This window comes from Neofelis nebulosa, chromosome X (genome assembly GCF_028018385.1).
Source record: "Neofelis nebulosa isolate mNeoNeb1 chromosome X, mNeoNeb1.pri, whole genome shotgun sequence".
Lineage (NCBI taxonomy): Eukaryota > Metazoa > Chordata > Mammalia > Carnivora > Felidae > Neofelis > Neofelis nebulosa.
The window spans coordinates 27,299,088-27,315,454 of record NC_080800.1 but is presented as its reverse complement, the minus strand read 5'-3'; the positions used below and the strand labels follow the sequence as shown (position 1 = coordinate 27,315,454).

At 43.6% G+C, this 16,367-nt stretch overlaps 1 protein-coding gene across 18 annotated transcripts in view; it reads left to right on the top strand.

Annotated features, from left to right (window-relative positions):
• The window catches only part of DMD (dystrophin), a 2,138,536-nt gene that overhangs the window by 1,754,335 nt on the left and 367,834 nt on the right, over positions 1-16,367 (top strand). The window lies entirely within an intron of this gene.

Here is a 16,367-nt window from a genome sequence, read left to right as displayed (position 1 = left end):
TTTTCTCTTCTGCATTTCAAAAGTGAGGGTTGATGGGGGGGGGGGGGTGATGGCATTGAGGAGGGCACCTGTTGGGATGAGCACTGGGTGTGGTATGGAAACCAGTTTGACAATAAATTTCATATTAAAAAAAAAAGAAAAGAAAAACAAAGGCAGTAACCTACACACACACACACAAATAAAATAAAATAGAATTCTTTGTTAAAAAAAAAAAAAACAGTTGGGTAGTTCACGTTTCAAGGCTCCTGGTCGTAACAGAAAGTCACTACTAATTGGAAGCAGGGGGATGTTGGGAGACGTCATAGAGGTAGCTGCTCTCCAAGTTCTCCTGTAGGACTTTCCATGGCAAGGAAATCAGGCAGTGAAAGTTTGGGTGAGTGAATGCAAGCCACCAGTCCTCCAGAGAAGGGTACTGTCTCTTCAGTCCTTTAATCTCTGGCGCTGAGTGGGAAGGAGGGGAATTCCTTGGCAGAAGACCTCATCCAAGAGTTGATGAGGGTTATTTAGCTAAAAGAGGTTCTTGTTACAGTGAAATCCAACGTTCCACGAATTGTTTGCAATTACAAATTGAAAGTAACGTTGCATCTTTGGTAAGGGAGGTGAGTTTTGTAGATAAGCCTGGGAGCTTTTTGGGGAATAAAGGAGACATAAATTGTTGTCATTTCAGAGATGCAGTAGGTTCATTTTCTCTTCAAAGTGTATCTTTTTTTTAACCGAGTGTCTTACTTGTGCCCATGAAAACATTACTGCACTCAAAAGCATGGTGACTGTTTGAGGAGAATTTGTCATTATCCGTAAATTAAAGACCCTCAATTTATGTTTACTAACTATAACTTACTTTCATACATCTCATGGTATTTTAAAACCCACAAGTTGTTTTGTAACTCCCAATATCACAAGGATAAATTTGATCCCGTGGGCGAAGTGTTGTGCCCAATGAATTATTTCATTTAGTCACAGACAGAAACAGGAAGAAAAAAAAAAATAGTGGAATTCTCAATGCTCTATGGAAGTCGGACGTCATATGGCTTTTTATCCAATGGTGTTAAAAACGCCCCAGTCCCCTTCTAAATGCTTCAGAATCTATTATTTAATTATGATCTTAGATCTAAAATCTGGTCTCTTGAAGGTTTTGATCTCCCCTGCGCGTTAAAAACTGTGGTTTCCAAATCATATAACGTGATGAGCTATCAGCGTGTAAACCGGTACCCTGGGAAACAATCATTTCGTATCACTTGGTAAATACGATGATAGCAGACACTTCTGAGTGAGCTTCTGGTAGACGAGAGATGGGGGAAATTGCAGTGCGTAAGGTCCCGTTGATTTTTACAGTGAAGGATCGTCTCAGTTACTTTGGAGGTTTCAAAACTGGGCCTGCCCCAGGAATCTTTTCTGGCTTTCTCAGTCACCAGGCAGTTTTGGGGGAGCAAGCATTGATCCATTCGGGGAACCATAACCCGTAGTGTCTACTTTTCTAGCAATTGTGCTAAAAACCATGAGAACAGGCCCTAGGATTTAGGAAGATCCACTTCTCCAGGCAAGCAAATCCTTTCAGCTTTCACCTGTCAGTTTGTCAGCGTTCGTCTCCGCGTTCAAGGAGTTTCTTGCAACCTCTGAAGTCTAAGACACAGCATGAAGACAGGAGGGTACAGAACTCTAACTCATGTTCGTGGGCTTATCTCTCCGGTAGAGCAGCTGTTTTATCTTCTTTCATTTTTTTCCTAATCAAGCCATTAGCATGAAACAAGGACGAGTCGTCTTACCAGAGCAAAATTGGGGTCATGCCATAGGCTGGCTGAACGAGTGCACAACAATGCCTTTACCGCATCAAATCTGCCCTTTAATTACATTCTAAATCTCATTTGAAGGGATTTTATCATTATGGAAATTGCTCTCTAAATGGACCCACGATGAAACCCAATAAAAGTTTGCCGAGAAGAAGACAGAGGAGATGAATCCGCAGCTAAAACGTTATCATCAGAAAGACTTTTCCTGGCTTTAGGCAAAACAGCCCATGCAATAACAGAAAGTCACGGCCTCAGAGGTGTATTTTCCCGGTTATTGCAGGGCACTTTGGCCTATCGCACAATCTCCTCTGGAGGAAGAGTTCTGCTTTCCAGCTCGGCAAGGCTTTTTCTCCCCGGCCTCGGAGGCATCGCTTGCATTCAGAGTGGCCAAAATGAATAATACACTATTTGCCTCGGGTTCCGGACTCCGTGCGGGCAGGCGGAGCAGGCCTAAGGTTCTTGAAATGAAAGATGGCTTTCTTTTCATGAAATAAAGAACACCTCTGCTTTCTTCTCAAGGTCATTTAAAAATACCTAGACCGCGGCGTGATGGAAAGCACATGAGGAGGATTCATAGGGAAGGAGTAAAGTCAGAGTGTCCTCTTCTCCACGCTGGGGAGTGTCTCCTATCTGTGTAGCACAACTGATTCGAAGTTGCCTTTGAAGCACGTTCTTAATGATCTCTTTCTTCGATCTGGAACTTTCTGGACAGGCATCCTAGGACCGCAGCTACACTTCACCCAGAGCTCCAGTTCCAATGTCTTTCCACAGGCCCCTGGCTAAATGCACCCTTTTCCTCCTTGTTACGCCCCTTACCCGTTTTTGTTGCCGTTGTTGTTGCCGTCGTTGTTGTTGTTTGTTGTTGTTGTTCTTACTGTTTCCCAAAAAGATGTCACGTCATAATGGGAAAGGGCGAGGTTACTTGAACGTGGCTAGAGTGACGGGAACTTTTTTTTTTTTTTTTTTGTAGCCCTCAAGGATGTCCTATGATATGCGCCCTCCCCCAAATGTAATCATTTTGTGCCTAGGACCACTGTGACTAATTCCAGGATGCCTAGGTCAGCAAAATCATATCGTAGTAATAGTTTTCAACGTGTTCTTCTTCCGGGGAGTTTTCCATTAAAACGGCGCTTGAGGGGCACCTGGTTGGCTCAGACGGTTAAGCGTCCCACTCTTGACTTCAGCCCAGGTCATGATCTCGCGATTCGTGAGTTTGAGCCCCACACCGGGCTCTGCGCTGGTGGTGCGGAGCCTGCTTGGGATTCTCTCTCTCTGCCCCTCCGCTGCTTGCGCTCTCTCGCTCTCAAAATAAGTCATTATTGTAAAAAATAGTACTTGAAAGATAGGTTGCCTTCATGAATTCATTGTATTTCTTGGAGGTGGAGGTCGCTGCCCGCAGGCCGCTGCTTTCTATTTCCTCTTAGTGGGTCCTGGAAGCCCATGAAATGAGTGGTCGTGTTTTGTGTTTATGAATTCTGTGCAGGTTTCTCAGGAGAGGATCCATTATTTTCACGAAGGCATTCGTGACTCGCAGGAGGTTAAGGACCATCGGGCTAGACCAGTGGATTCTCGATCTCTACGCTGGAGCGACAGAATCAGGCACTCCAGGGTGGGGGCCCAGCAGCCTGTGTTTTAATAAGCCTTCTGGGTGATTCTCAAGCTCACTCAGGTGTGACGACCAGCGTGCTGGACACATTACGAATACACAATGCAAAAGTTCATGTTCACAGCTACGTGTGGGTGAGAAAACAAACCCCTCTCTCCCGCATGGGTCTTTCCCTCTGGCCCCGCTTGGACCTTTCCCTCTGGCCACATAGAGTCACTCAGCTCTGACATATATTCTTGTCTCATCTCGTCTTGCCTTCAACTTGACTCTTGCTCTTCCCCGTGCTTCAAACTTCATTCTCTGTCTTCTCTCTTGGTTGTCTCCTATTCATCCCTCAAAACCCTGCTCAAATACCATCACTTGCGGGGTGGCATCTGCACATCTTGGTGACGGGGCTAATTGCTCCGTTCCCAAAGGGCTGTGCCCACTTTCACGTTATCCGAGATCATTATCACTTGACTTTATTCAAGAGACTGTCGGGTGCTTGAAATAAAGTTCTATCCTGTGGTTTTCTGATTGTTTTCAGACACGATTTAGGCAAGACCTCCATCTTGCTGTGAGCCCACAAAAGGGAAAGATCCGAAAGTCAGGAAGGAACAAAACTCTGACACCACCAGGCCGAAGGGTTTTTCAGCAAGTCCCTTTATTTTCTACTCAAGATAACGTTAATAATTAGGTATTACCCACATTGGTTTCTCAGTCCCCCGCTGATAAGGTTTTTCTGTATTAAACTCTCAACTATGTCAGAAATTTCCGCAGAGATTCACGGCAACTTTACCGTCGCTCTGTCCCTAGCTGAGAAGAGTGGACCAGAAACCTTTGCCCGTGGTAAAGCGCTATGAACATAACCTGTTTCCTACTTCTATTTCTCTTTCTTGGAGTGACCTGACATCTTTATTTATAGTCAAGATTAGTGACAATGATGAAATCCAACTATAATCTTTTCTTTCTTACTCGGGGCACTGTGAACCAAGTTTCCACTGTTTTGGAACATATTCCAGTGTAGCTCCCATATAAAAATGTTTATGATATAAAATAATCTATTTTCTCTGCCCTAGTCCTTTGTTAAAACTTACATGATTTATCTTATGGGCATGAATAAAACCTAGGCCTTGGCAAACCTTACTCTCCTGGAGATGGTTTTTCAAATGTATGTGTTCTCACATGAAAGGAGCATCATCACAGGACCAAAGGCCAAGAATGCCCCGGGTCTGTGTCAACAGTGTGGTCAAGGGTCTCTAGGATGTTCTGAACTGAACCTAATGCTTTGGGAAAGATTAGCGGCTATACGATGAAAAACCCATGTTCTGACGTCAGCGCAGTGGGTTCTAGAAAGGAAGAAATATCCTCGATCTTTTGCCAGTTTTCTCATTTGTGAGATTTTCTTTGGCAGATATGGCAGTGTTACCTATCTTTTTATTCATGTCCACACCTTCCTCTTCCTTTTCTTCATACGTTGAAAAAGAGAGTATATTTTCTCCCAATCACCATCCACCCTGTTCCATAAGAGAAGAGAAGCTAAATAGAGGGAAATAACTCCCGATGCGCAAAACAGGGGGAAAAATTACACTCTCCAGAAAAAGCAGTTTGCTCTACTTGGTCATAGACAGAAATTAACTCACCAAAGAACAACAGGGATTCAGACCCAATTATGTCAATAGGACTTCAGTTAACATCGTGATACGAGAACCTTCTTTAACATTCAAACTTTATGGGTACCTAGAATTCACGTTAAAGGTAATATCTCTGGGTGTTGTATGGAAACCAATTTGGCAATAAATTTCATATTAAGAGAAAGAAAGAAAGAAAGAAAGAAAGAAAGAAAGAAAGAAAGAAAGAAAGAAAGAAAGAAAGAAAGAAAGAAAGAAAAGAAAAGAAAAGAAAAGAAATGTTACAGTGTTGAAATATTAAACAAATAATAAAGGTAATATCTCTAAACTTTAGACTAATGAGCACCCACAAATGAATTCAGTTGTGTCCAATGTGTGTCTGTGAATTATTTAGAAATTGTCCTGCTATTCAGGGTGAAAAGATGTAAAAATCATCGTAGATTTATGATATCCTTAACCTATTCCAAACAGTTGCCTCCATGTAGGGTTGTTTGTGGTTGCATTGGGAGGTTAAGAGGGGTTTCTTTCGAGGGGTGGGAGCCAGAATAAAGTTGTTCTGCAGTTACAACATTCATAATTAAAATGAGCCAGAGGAAATTAGCGACATGGCTGTTGTGATTTCTGGTGTTTTATGAAAAATAATTATGGCCCTTTGCCATATGTTCTTGCCTTCTTCTTACACATTGCTGTTGGGATAAGATGAGACTTGACATCAACTAATTGCTTATTTCTAATCCACGATCTTGAACTACACAGAATCTCGGGGGCAGGGGGGAATAGCTCTGTGACAAAGACGTTCAGGAAAATAAGAGCTCCTCTAACCTTTAGCTCTGCATATAACATAGACAAATTGTATAGCTAAATATAACCAGATGTGTATTGGTCCATGGGAAGATAGCTGCCTCTTTTAAGGATAAGAATGTGTTCTGTTCATTGTGAGGCACTCCACATCACGAAAGGTATTAGTTCTGAGTTGACCGAGGAGGAATAAATAAGGACATACCTAACTGGAGTATAATTCAGTTGCCTGGGCATTCCTCTCAGAGCATCGCAGAAACCTGCACCAACTGAGTATCTTCCAGATACTTGAATGAAGTAATGATTGCGTGGTATTGCATGTGGCCCAACTCAGAAGTTACTCGCTCTGTACTTGAAGACTGGGGAAGAACGAGGGTTAGAACACAGATCTGTCAGAATTTATACATTTTACTCCCCCTCGTTCTTAGCCCCCAGTTGAGGAAGCTACAGTTTGGAGATGAAGCAACCTGTCCAAGCCCACTTCACAGACGTGATGGAGGGGATTTATAAGGAGTCTGAGCGTTAGTTTCCTGCCCCATTTTTCTCCCTCTACTACATCCCCACCCCTCCTCGTGGCTGTGCAATAATAAATATGTCTCAGTGTCGGAAAGGCCCATCTGGTCTTTCTCAGATAAGGACAGTTATCTTCCAACAGGCTGATTCCCGCACATAAAACATAACACAAAACCCCAAGTACCTTCCGCGTTGTAGACTTTTCATACGTGGCCGTCTCTACGATTTACATGGGCAATCTCGAGTTTAAGTATGAAGGCCTTTCGAGATTACCGCCGGCAAGGATCCTCTGAGAGATGTCGCACGTAGGAAATACCCACTTACGAGCAATGAAGCCATATAGCAGTATCTGAAAAAAAATTGCAAGGGGCGCCTGGGTGGCGCAGTCGGTTAAGCGTCCGACTTCAGCCAGGTCACGATCTCGCGGTCCGTGAGTTCGAGCCCCGCGTCGGGCTCTGGGCTGACGGCTCGGAGCCTGGAGCCTGTTTCCGCTTCTGTGTCTCCCTCTCTCTCTGCCCCTCCCCCGTTCATGCTCTGTCTCTCTCTGTCCCAAAAATAAATAAAAAACGTTGAAGAAAAAAAAACAAAACAAAACAAAACAAAAATATTGCAAGACAGTATAGGTTTTGATAGGAATTTTAGATGTATTTGTAAAAAAGAAAACAGCCTCAGGACTTGTTTCATCTTCCAACACCAGCATCATGACATTAGTTTCCTCCACTGTGTCCACGGCACCTTAACTGTTTTTGACCCATCCCATGCAGTGTTTACCTGCCCTTTTTCAGGAGCGCGTGTCCTTTAAAACCCACTCCCACATGCTTTAGGAACGCCTAACAGAATGTCTTTTCGTTGGGAGTCTCCCGTGCCCACCTGCAGCTCTCATGTCAGTGCCCTTGCCTCGTCATCGTAATTTACTTGGTTCCAAGGGGCGAGTGTATGTATGTATATGTTTAAAACACAGCATATATAATGTTTGTCTGACTCCTGGGGGAAATGCAGCCTAGAATAGCATTTCTATCTTTAAAATGCTTTTGTGAACAGTTCTCACTTTGCCTGTGTCTACCTTCCAAAGGCAGAGAAAGGAAAGGATGAAATTGAGTCACACATGCGACTATTTCTGTAATTTATGCACACTCGATGATGGTAGTGTCCCTCCTCCTTCTTTCCTGATTTTGGAACAACCTTATCATTGGTTCAAGAATGGCTGAGGCCGCCTGTCAGCTAAATTCCTGCCTCCATTCTCTCCGTGATGCCACATACGCTGACAGCTGCCCCTTAAATAATTATTCTCAAACACTGTTAAAGTATTTTTGGTATTTAAACATTTAAATTTTAAATATTTATTCTCTCTCTCTCAAAATAAACTTAAAAAAAAAAAAGAGAGGCATATCTATGTGAGAAAGTTCAATGTCAGCTGAGACGTGAAGAAGGAGAAGATACCAGTTATAGGAAAAAAGGAGGACCCAGATTGCCTCCCAAGTAAAAAGTGGGGCTTTTACCACCAGCTTTGTGATAGGCAAGACCTTGGCTAGAACTTACTAGGAAATGTAGGGGCATCTGGGTGGCTCAGGCTGTTGAGCAACTGACTTTTGATTTCAGCTCAGGTCATGATCCCAGGGTTATGGGATCAAGCCCCGCGTCGGGCTCCATACTGACCATGGAACCTGCTTGAGATTTTCACTCTCTCTCTCTCTCTCTCTCTCTCCCTCCCTCCCTCCCTCTGCCCTCCCACATTCTCTGTCTCTCTAAAGTAAAAAAAAAATGTGGCTAGAGACGAGGTCAGAGATCCTTCAGATAATGTGGGGCCTTGAAGTCCCATTGTAAGGAGTTTGAAATTTATTTCAAACGTAGCAGGAAGCAGTAGAAGCTTCTAGAGCAAGATAATGACATGATCTGATGTAGGCTTCAAATAAATCACTGTATTGCTATGTGGAGATTAAAGGAGGCAGGAGAAGAAACTAGAAGACCAGTTAGAGGTGGCCTGGACTAGGGTGGCTGCAGGAAAGAAATGGACTGATGTGAGATATGATTTGGATGTTGGAATCCTCACACACACTAATGGGTTGGATGATGAGAGTAAAGGAGAAGGATGTCTCAAAGAAAACTCCACATTTTTAACTGGAACAGATGGATGGTAGCACCATTTATTGAGATGGTAAAAACTGGGAGAGAAGTCAGTTTTGTGTTCCCTTTTCAACCTGTTATGCTTTCAACTGTGACACGTTCAAGTGGAGATTTCGAATACATTGGTGAAACTCAGAGAGGAGTTCGGGGCTGGCTCTTTGAATTGGGGATGATTCAGGTTATCCGTTCTATCTAAGACCATGGGACTGGGTAAGCATACTTAGGGATAGGGAGAAAGAGGAGAAGGAGAAGAAAAAGGGTCCTAGGACCAAGTCCTGGAGACCACCAACATTCAAATCTTAGGTAGGAGTGGACAACCTGTCAAAGGAAACAAAAAAGGAAGAGCCAAAGAGGGAGGGGGAAAACTAAGAAATTATGGGGTCGTGGTCGCCAAGAGAAGAAAGAGAGGGTTTCCAAAAGGAGGGCGTGGTCAACTGTGTCAAACACTGCTGGGAGGTGAGTTGCATTAGAAAAGAACGTTGCCAGCGTGCCTGGGTGGCTCGGCTGGTTAAACATCTGTCTCTTGATTTTGGCTCGGGTCACAATCCTATGGTTGTGAGATAGAACCCCGTGTCGGGCTCTGCGGTGATAGCGTGGAGCCTGCTTGGGATTCTCTCTATCCTTTTCTCTCTCTGCCCCTCCCCTGCTGGTTCTCTGTCCCTCTATCTCTCTGTCTCTCTGTCTCGCTTTCTGCAAAATACATAAAGCCTTAAACAAAGAACAGAGCCGTGTCTTTTGGATTTGGCCGCAAGGAATGTCATTGGTCACCTTCATGAGAACAGTTTAAGAGGAGAGGCAGAAGTAGTTGTAAGAGTGAGAAGACTGAAGGAGGTTGACTGCACACAGCGCCCTTCAAAAGTTAGGCTATGAAGTTTAGGAGAGAAATAGGGCAGGCCCTTAAGGGGAATGAGGGATCAAAGGAAGGTTTGGGGAATGATTTTCTAATGTTTGTTTTATGTGTAGAACTTATACTCCAGGTAGGGAACTGGATGTGAAACCCTTGAGGAAGAGTGACACAAGTCCACATAACAAGAGAATACGTAAAGGCACGTGTATGTCTCAACGCCTGGAGAGGGTGGAGGTAATTAACAGACTGGGATGAGGCCTGGCGCAGTGGAAAGAGCCTGGCCCGAGGCCCTGTAAGGTCTGTTTAGAGTCTAACTTCCCCCCGCTGACTAGCTTTGTGATCTTGAGCAAATTACAAAATGTTTCAAAGCCCGTTATTTTTTGACATCCATAAATAGGGCAAACGAAACCTACTTTATAAGGTTTGGGCAAAGATTAGATGAGGTGACGTAGGCAGAGCATTTAGTACCTAACCCAATGCCTGGTCCCTTGAGGGCCTTCATTAAAACTGTGTCCCCCTCTGGTTCTCCTCTCACCTTCCTTCATGACTCCAAGCTCGCTAGCAGAGAAGACACGAGGCTGTTCCGAGGAAAATGAGTTCCAAGTGCATGGCAATGGGAGCCAGAGCTGTAGGCAGGAGCTAAGAGATAATGCTAAGAAAGATCAACATCGAGATTCAAAGGGTACGGAGTATGGCCAAGTCCCCCTTTTACTCAGAAGGAATTCTGTGTCCTTGGGTTTTCTTATAACTGGTGTCTTTCCATCCTTCAAGTCTCAGGTGACATTGAACCTTCTTACATAGGTATTTCATGACCACCGTGACCAAAGAACACTCCATCACCACCACATGGAGACCTTTATTCTCACCATAACCCTCCACTTGCTATCTTCACAGAACCTTCTTGTTTTATTGAATATTTGTTTATCTGTTTGCCCTATTTCTTTCCTGTTTGTCCTATTTCTCTCTGTGTTCACCTTACTAGGCTGTGTACATCAAGAAAGTAGAAGTTTGTCTTTCACCACTGGGGGCCTAGATGCTGATATATTAAATATTAGTGGGAGGAAGATAAAGTTGGGAAGGAGGGAAGATAGAAGGAAGGAAGGAAGGAAGGAAGGAAGGAAGGAAGGAAGGAAGGAAGGAAGGGAAGAAGGAAGGAAGGAAGGAAGGAAGGAAAGAAGGAAGGAAGGAAGGAAGGAAGGAAGGAAGGAAGCAAGGAAGGAAGGAAAGAAGGAAGGAAGGAAGGAAGGAAAGAAGGAAGGAAGGAAGGAAGGAAGGAAGGAAGGAAGGAAGGAAGGAAGGAAAGGAAAGAAAGGAAGGAAGGAAGGAAAGAAGGAAGGAAGGAAGGAAGGAAGGAAGGAAAGAAGGAAGGAAGGAAGGAAGGAAGGAAGGAAAGAAGGAAGGAAGGAAGGAAGGAAGGAAGGAAGGAAGGAAGGAAGGAAAGAAAGAAGGAAGGAAGGAAGGAAGGAAGGAAGGAAGGAAGGAAGGAAGGAAAGGAAAGAAGGAAGGAAGGAAGGAAGGAAGGAAGGAAGGAAGGAAGGAAGGAAGGAAGGAAGGAAATTTAAGGGCTGGGACTACATCTGTCTTACATTAGATGTGGTCCCATAGCTCCTAGTGAAATCTTGGAAATACCATAGGCACTTACACGTATGTTTGTGTGATGAATGAATATGCAGAGAATTTTCACACTGTGACAGAATAAAAAGAAACAAGTAAAAACGCGATGCAGAAGAGAAAAGATGATTCCCATGTTACTTCCAAGCTAGTATATCTGAAGTGAACTCTTTGATTTTAAAAAGTAATTTTAAGACTAGAGTAAACCAGAGGGGCAGACAAGGAGAGAAAACATCACGTGTTACCAGAGTTTGCAATTGCTTAAGGTGGTCTGACAAATAGGATTTTGCTCAGTTTCCTCCGGGGGAATCCACCCTAGGCCAGGCATTTTTAAAGATTAGATTTTGAAATAAAGGTTTGCACCTGGCAATGTACCGAGGCAGGAGACCATATCCCTTCTCTCCACTGTTCTCGGGCACAAGTGTGAGAATTTTTGAATGAGATATGAAAGCAAAGACAACGAACCCTGCAGGATAATAGTCTCTGAGGACCTTAATAACAGCCATTTTTAAAGCACAGCCTGCGGACTCCTAAATCCATAGCTGCTCGTTTAAGATGCATTGCGATGCAGTGGACCTGCAAACACACTCCTTATCTACCTAGAGCAACAAGGCTCCAAGCCAAACAAGAGTCCCCAAATTAACTCTTGTTTCTCTTGGGCTGATGACTCTGCTGCTTTCCCAAGGACTGCAATGGCCAGAGATAGAATAACAGAAAACAGTCACACCTTCTGTGAGTCTGTACCCAACTGCATTTCCTGAGTGAGTGAAGGACGTCTGGTGGTTAGATTAGAGTCCTTATAAGGCCAAGTTTGTAGGCCCAGTTCCTTTATACGCGTGCTTCTCAAAAAAAAAAAAAATCCATTAGGAAGGGTAATTCTGTTTTGTTTTGCTAGTTTTAATGTTCAATCCATACCAGACTGATACTTTTGTAACACGCAATAAAAATGAATTACTTTTCAAACTTACAAAAACCAGACACAAAATGCAACCCCGTGCTTTTTATTTTTAGGCTGCTATAAACGTTTTGAAAGATTTACTCTCGATTTCTGTTCTCATAATGGAGTGTGTGTGTGTGTGTGTGTGTACTCCAAAACCTCGAGTATTGAGAGCCTATGTCTCACAAGTCATTTTGGATAACCAAACGAAGGGAGTTTGACTTTTGTGCACGGGTTTTTGTTTTGTTTAATGTCTTTAAAGCATCAACACCTTTCTGGGATAACTATGTTGGACAAATTCAGTTAAAGAGTTTTAGATAGGGGCGCCTGGGTGACTCGGTTGGTTAAACGTCCGACTTTGGCTTAGGTCATGATCTCACAGTTCGTGAGTCCGAGCCCCCAATCAAGTGTCAGTGTGGAGCCCTCTTCGGATCCTGTCCCCTTCTCTCTCTGCCCCTCCCCTGCTGACGCGTGCACGTTCTCATTCTCTCTCTCTCTCTCTCTCTCTCTCTCTCTCTCTCTCTCAAAAGTAGAATAAACATTAAAAGAAATTTTAAAAGTTTTAGATATACTGCTTCTTAAATAGAGTTTACTGAACATACTTCTGCTTTTCCTGGTGAATTTCAGATCTTCATTATCAACATTAATTATTTGGCTTCACATTAAAGCAAGGTGATGCCTTCAAGGGCTAATAATATATGTAGGGCTGTTAGTCGCCACGCTGCGTAACCCCGGTCACCTATGTGTGCCCGTGACTCCATCTACAGCTTTCTGGTTCTCTGTCAGGTGTCGCTCCTTGCCACTTTCCGTGTAGCCCTCAAGGATAACTTCTCTCCTGTTTTGGATCTTTGTTCCTGACCTTTTAAGTTCTTGGAAATCAGATCACCGCTTCTTCTCTTTCTTTTTTCTTTTCTTTTTTTTTTCCTATGAAGCGGATTTGAATTAGGTGAAAATTATCAGTGAAGAGGAACTAATGGCCTTATCATTATTCACATACTAATTGCTTTCAGAAAAGATTAGAGATTGTGCGTCTTTCATGAATTTTGTAGGGAGATGCAGTCACTTATTTTTATTCTTCCCACATCTTTTTGTCTGTTTTGTTTTGCTGCTGACTTCTCGGTTACATTCAAGATAGGGAGGCTGTCCTTTGCTGAGCTCTTTTTTGGAGACCAATAGCTCCATTTACATAGGAAAGAAAATATTTGGATACTATTATCAATGATGTTTTGGAATAGTATCATCATCATTTGTTTGGATATAATAAGAAGAAGGGTGTAGCCCTAACTCATTCTTGACATCTCTCTTCTTTATTTTTCTTCTAGTAAAACTTTTATAACTTTTCCTCTTCTTCTCCAATTATCTCGTTACTTAGGGACACTGTGGATCATTCTACTTGTTGAATGAGACAGTACAAATTTAATATTCCATAATCTTGTGCTTGTCCTACTTTCCTTTAGAAACTTTTATTCTCAGTGACCTCCTGAAAGAAGGCCTTCACCCTACTTAGTTTAAGGACCTCAACTGCATTCTTTTTTTTTAATTGTTTTTTGATGGTTTGTTTTATTTTTGAGAGAGAGACAGAGCGTGAGCGGGGGAGGAGCAGAGAGAGAGGGAGACACAGAACCCGAAGCAGGCTCCAGCCTCCGAGCTGTCAGCACAGAGCCCGAAGGGGGTTCAGACTGGCAAACTGTGAGATTATGACTTGAGCCGAAGTCGACGCTTAACCAACGGAGCCACCCAGGAGCCCCGGACCTCAGCTACATTCTGTCTCTTCCGAACACACATCGCGGCTTCCCATCGGGCTGTGCAATTCATTGTCCCTGCTCATAAAGCAAACTCACTCCCACCTTCTGCCATTCTTACAGTCTTCTGCCCAGTGGGAATACCTCCTTCCTTCTACCTCTCTCAGTCTTATCCATCCTTCAAGGCTCAAACCAAGTCCCATGAGTTCATGAGGTCTATTTCTATCACTTGGCCTCCACACTGATTGTCTTCTAAGAGAAACCCTTATATTAGCTATTACTTATTAAAGGCTTTTTGTGTTCTGGACACTGTTAAAAGTATTTTACAAAAATTATTCCATGTAATATTCAAAACAACCCAGCAGGTAGGTATTATTATTTAATATTTAGCAAAGCCAAAGAGATTAAAGAGTTTTTCAACTTAGGCAGCTAATAAGGGAAAGAGAAGGGGGAGACTCAAACTAGGTCTACTTAACTGCATTCTGCCATGAATTTTCCCCGGAGGCTGAGAAAGCGGACTTAGGAAAGAAGGAGGCCAGACTCTCAGAAAAAAGAAGGGAGAGCGAGATTTGAAACAGCTCTCCAGGAAACAAGATCCTCTCCACTCCTAAAACCTCTGCGTTGTGAATGTACTGCTTGCCTTACAGCTGGCCTGCTTGATGGTCACAGTGGAGTTTTCCTCTGTGATCACACAGAATTTTAGGCTCTGTGGTCCTTTGGTGGGGGAGGCAACAAATTATGATTTTATTGGCACCCGGTTTCTCAATGATTTGATGTTCTCTCTTACTGTATTGGAGATATCTCTGTCCACTGCTTCAGTTCTGTTTAATAGTCTCCATATTATTAAGACCACAAAATGAACTCTTGGGGTACCAAAAGCATTTTTCTGCCTTGTCTGATGGCAGGGCGAGGTTTGTTGAAACTTAAGCAACACTCCTAACACTCCTAACACTTCGTCGTGTTATTAACAGGAGAAAATAATTGGGAAAAAGTTTTAGTTAATAGGAAAAACCTCAGAGGTAACATCGCCTCGTGGTTAAGAGCACAGTCCCTGGGGTCCAATAGCCTGGGTTTGAAATCTGGCCCCGTGGTTGATCAGCTGTGTGACCTTGGGCATTTTTCCCTCTTCTTTAGTTATTGGTCTTTTTAAAGAATACCATCAAAAAAAGAAGAGAGCCTTCGTTGAATGTAGTGAGGAAGGCATTAAGTGCTCTTTTTTAGTTACATCAGAAGTGAAACACAACTACTTACGAATGCCTGTGACAATTCCTTTTTGTCCAGATTGGCTCTCTGCTGAGAACTCCACTTGATTGTCTATGCCCGCCGCCTGCTTTTCTGTGGCCCCCGAGTCTAAGGTCCCTCTTAAGATAAATGCCATTGTGGGAGTTTTAGGCAAGTGTGGGTGTCTTCCTTCCTACCTGTCCTGTCAATGTCTCCTCCCCCCTAGGAGTCATGCTGCCCACTCGTATTAAAAAATCTCCATTACAGCACGCCAACCTCCTTTCAAAAAAGCCTTGTGTTCCTCACCAACGCTCACCTCCGTTTTCCAGCAGCCTACCCGCGTCCTGTGGCTTGACAAATTCCCTACCAGCCTCCCGTCCCAAGAGAACACGGACCGGCTGCATCGATACCGGCGTGTCAGGTCATTGCTTAGTGTGATGTTACTGAAGGCAGAATTTCTGTTCCGGCGGCAAGGAGAGTTTGCAGCAGGAGCCCTTTGTGGCCCAAACGGTTTTTGCTCACAGCGGGTCCCAGATGCCCAGCTGCCAAATAAGAAGTGAAAACGGTGGTCAGGATTCCATCTTCCGTTCGGAACAAATCAATCCATGCGGGTACATTTCTGATCGAAGTCAGTAATGTCCGCTTTCCAAGTGCTTTTCCCTCAACAGTTGCCTTTTCCCACCTTGTTTGTTAGGAGTAGCCTCGTTCACCTCGTTCAGCTTCAATAACTGCTGTCTATTACAAGCGCTGCTCGTAGCAAATGGGGCGGGGAGGGGCAGCCCAAGAGCTTGCAGAGTCGAAAGAACTCTGATTCTAATACTTAAAAGATACATGACCGTAGGCAAGTCAGTTACATTTCTCTCCGCCTCGGTGCTCTCATAGGAAAAACAGAGAAAACACATACTCCACAGGGCCAGGAGGAAGAACAAAGCGGTACCTTCGTAAGTGTTTTGTACACCGTAAAGCCCATTACTGTTCTTGTGTCATTTGTCACTCTCAACCAGCACGGTGACCCAGAGAAGAGGTGCAAGCTAGGAGCTCCCTCGTGCCTGTGCCAAGACTTTTACTTCAGCCACTTCCGAACTTCCAAGGGGAGCAGTTTTCATCCCAACATCTCTGAGATTTGGCCAGAAATTCCCATCAATATTCAGTTGGTAATGTGAAGGAGTTCATTCGAAAGCACACGCTAGGTTTCCAGAGACGTACAGGCAGAGCTCTCTCTTGCGTTCCTCTTGTTTTCCCACCGTGCTAAGACTAGCCAAATAACCAGTCCTCGATAAATATGGGTGCATCGGTTTTACGTGTGTTTATCTTTTTGATGATACAACAAAGATGTTTATAGGTGGCATAATGGAAATAGCAAAGATGAAAATTAGCAGACTTACGAATCACCTTCCTCTTTATGCCTGGGAAGATCGCTCATTTATTCAAGAAGGTGTTGATGACTTCACGATCTGCATGATCTTAAGGAACTATCGATTGAGCTTCGGTCTCTGCTGTAAGCGCGGGATCTAAAAATTCAGATGAACTATCATTTATATGCATGTCGATGCACAAAGCCGATTGTATTA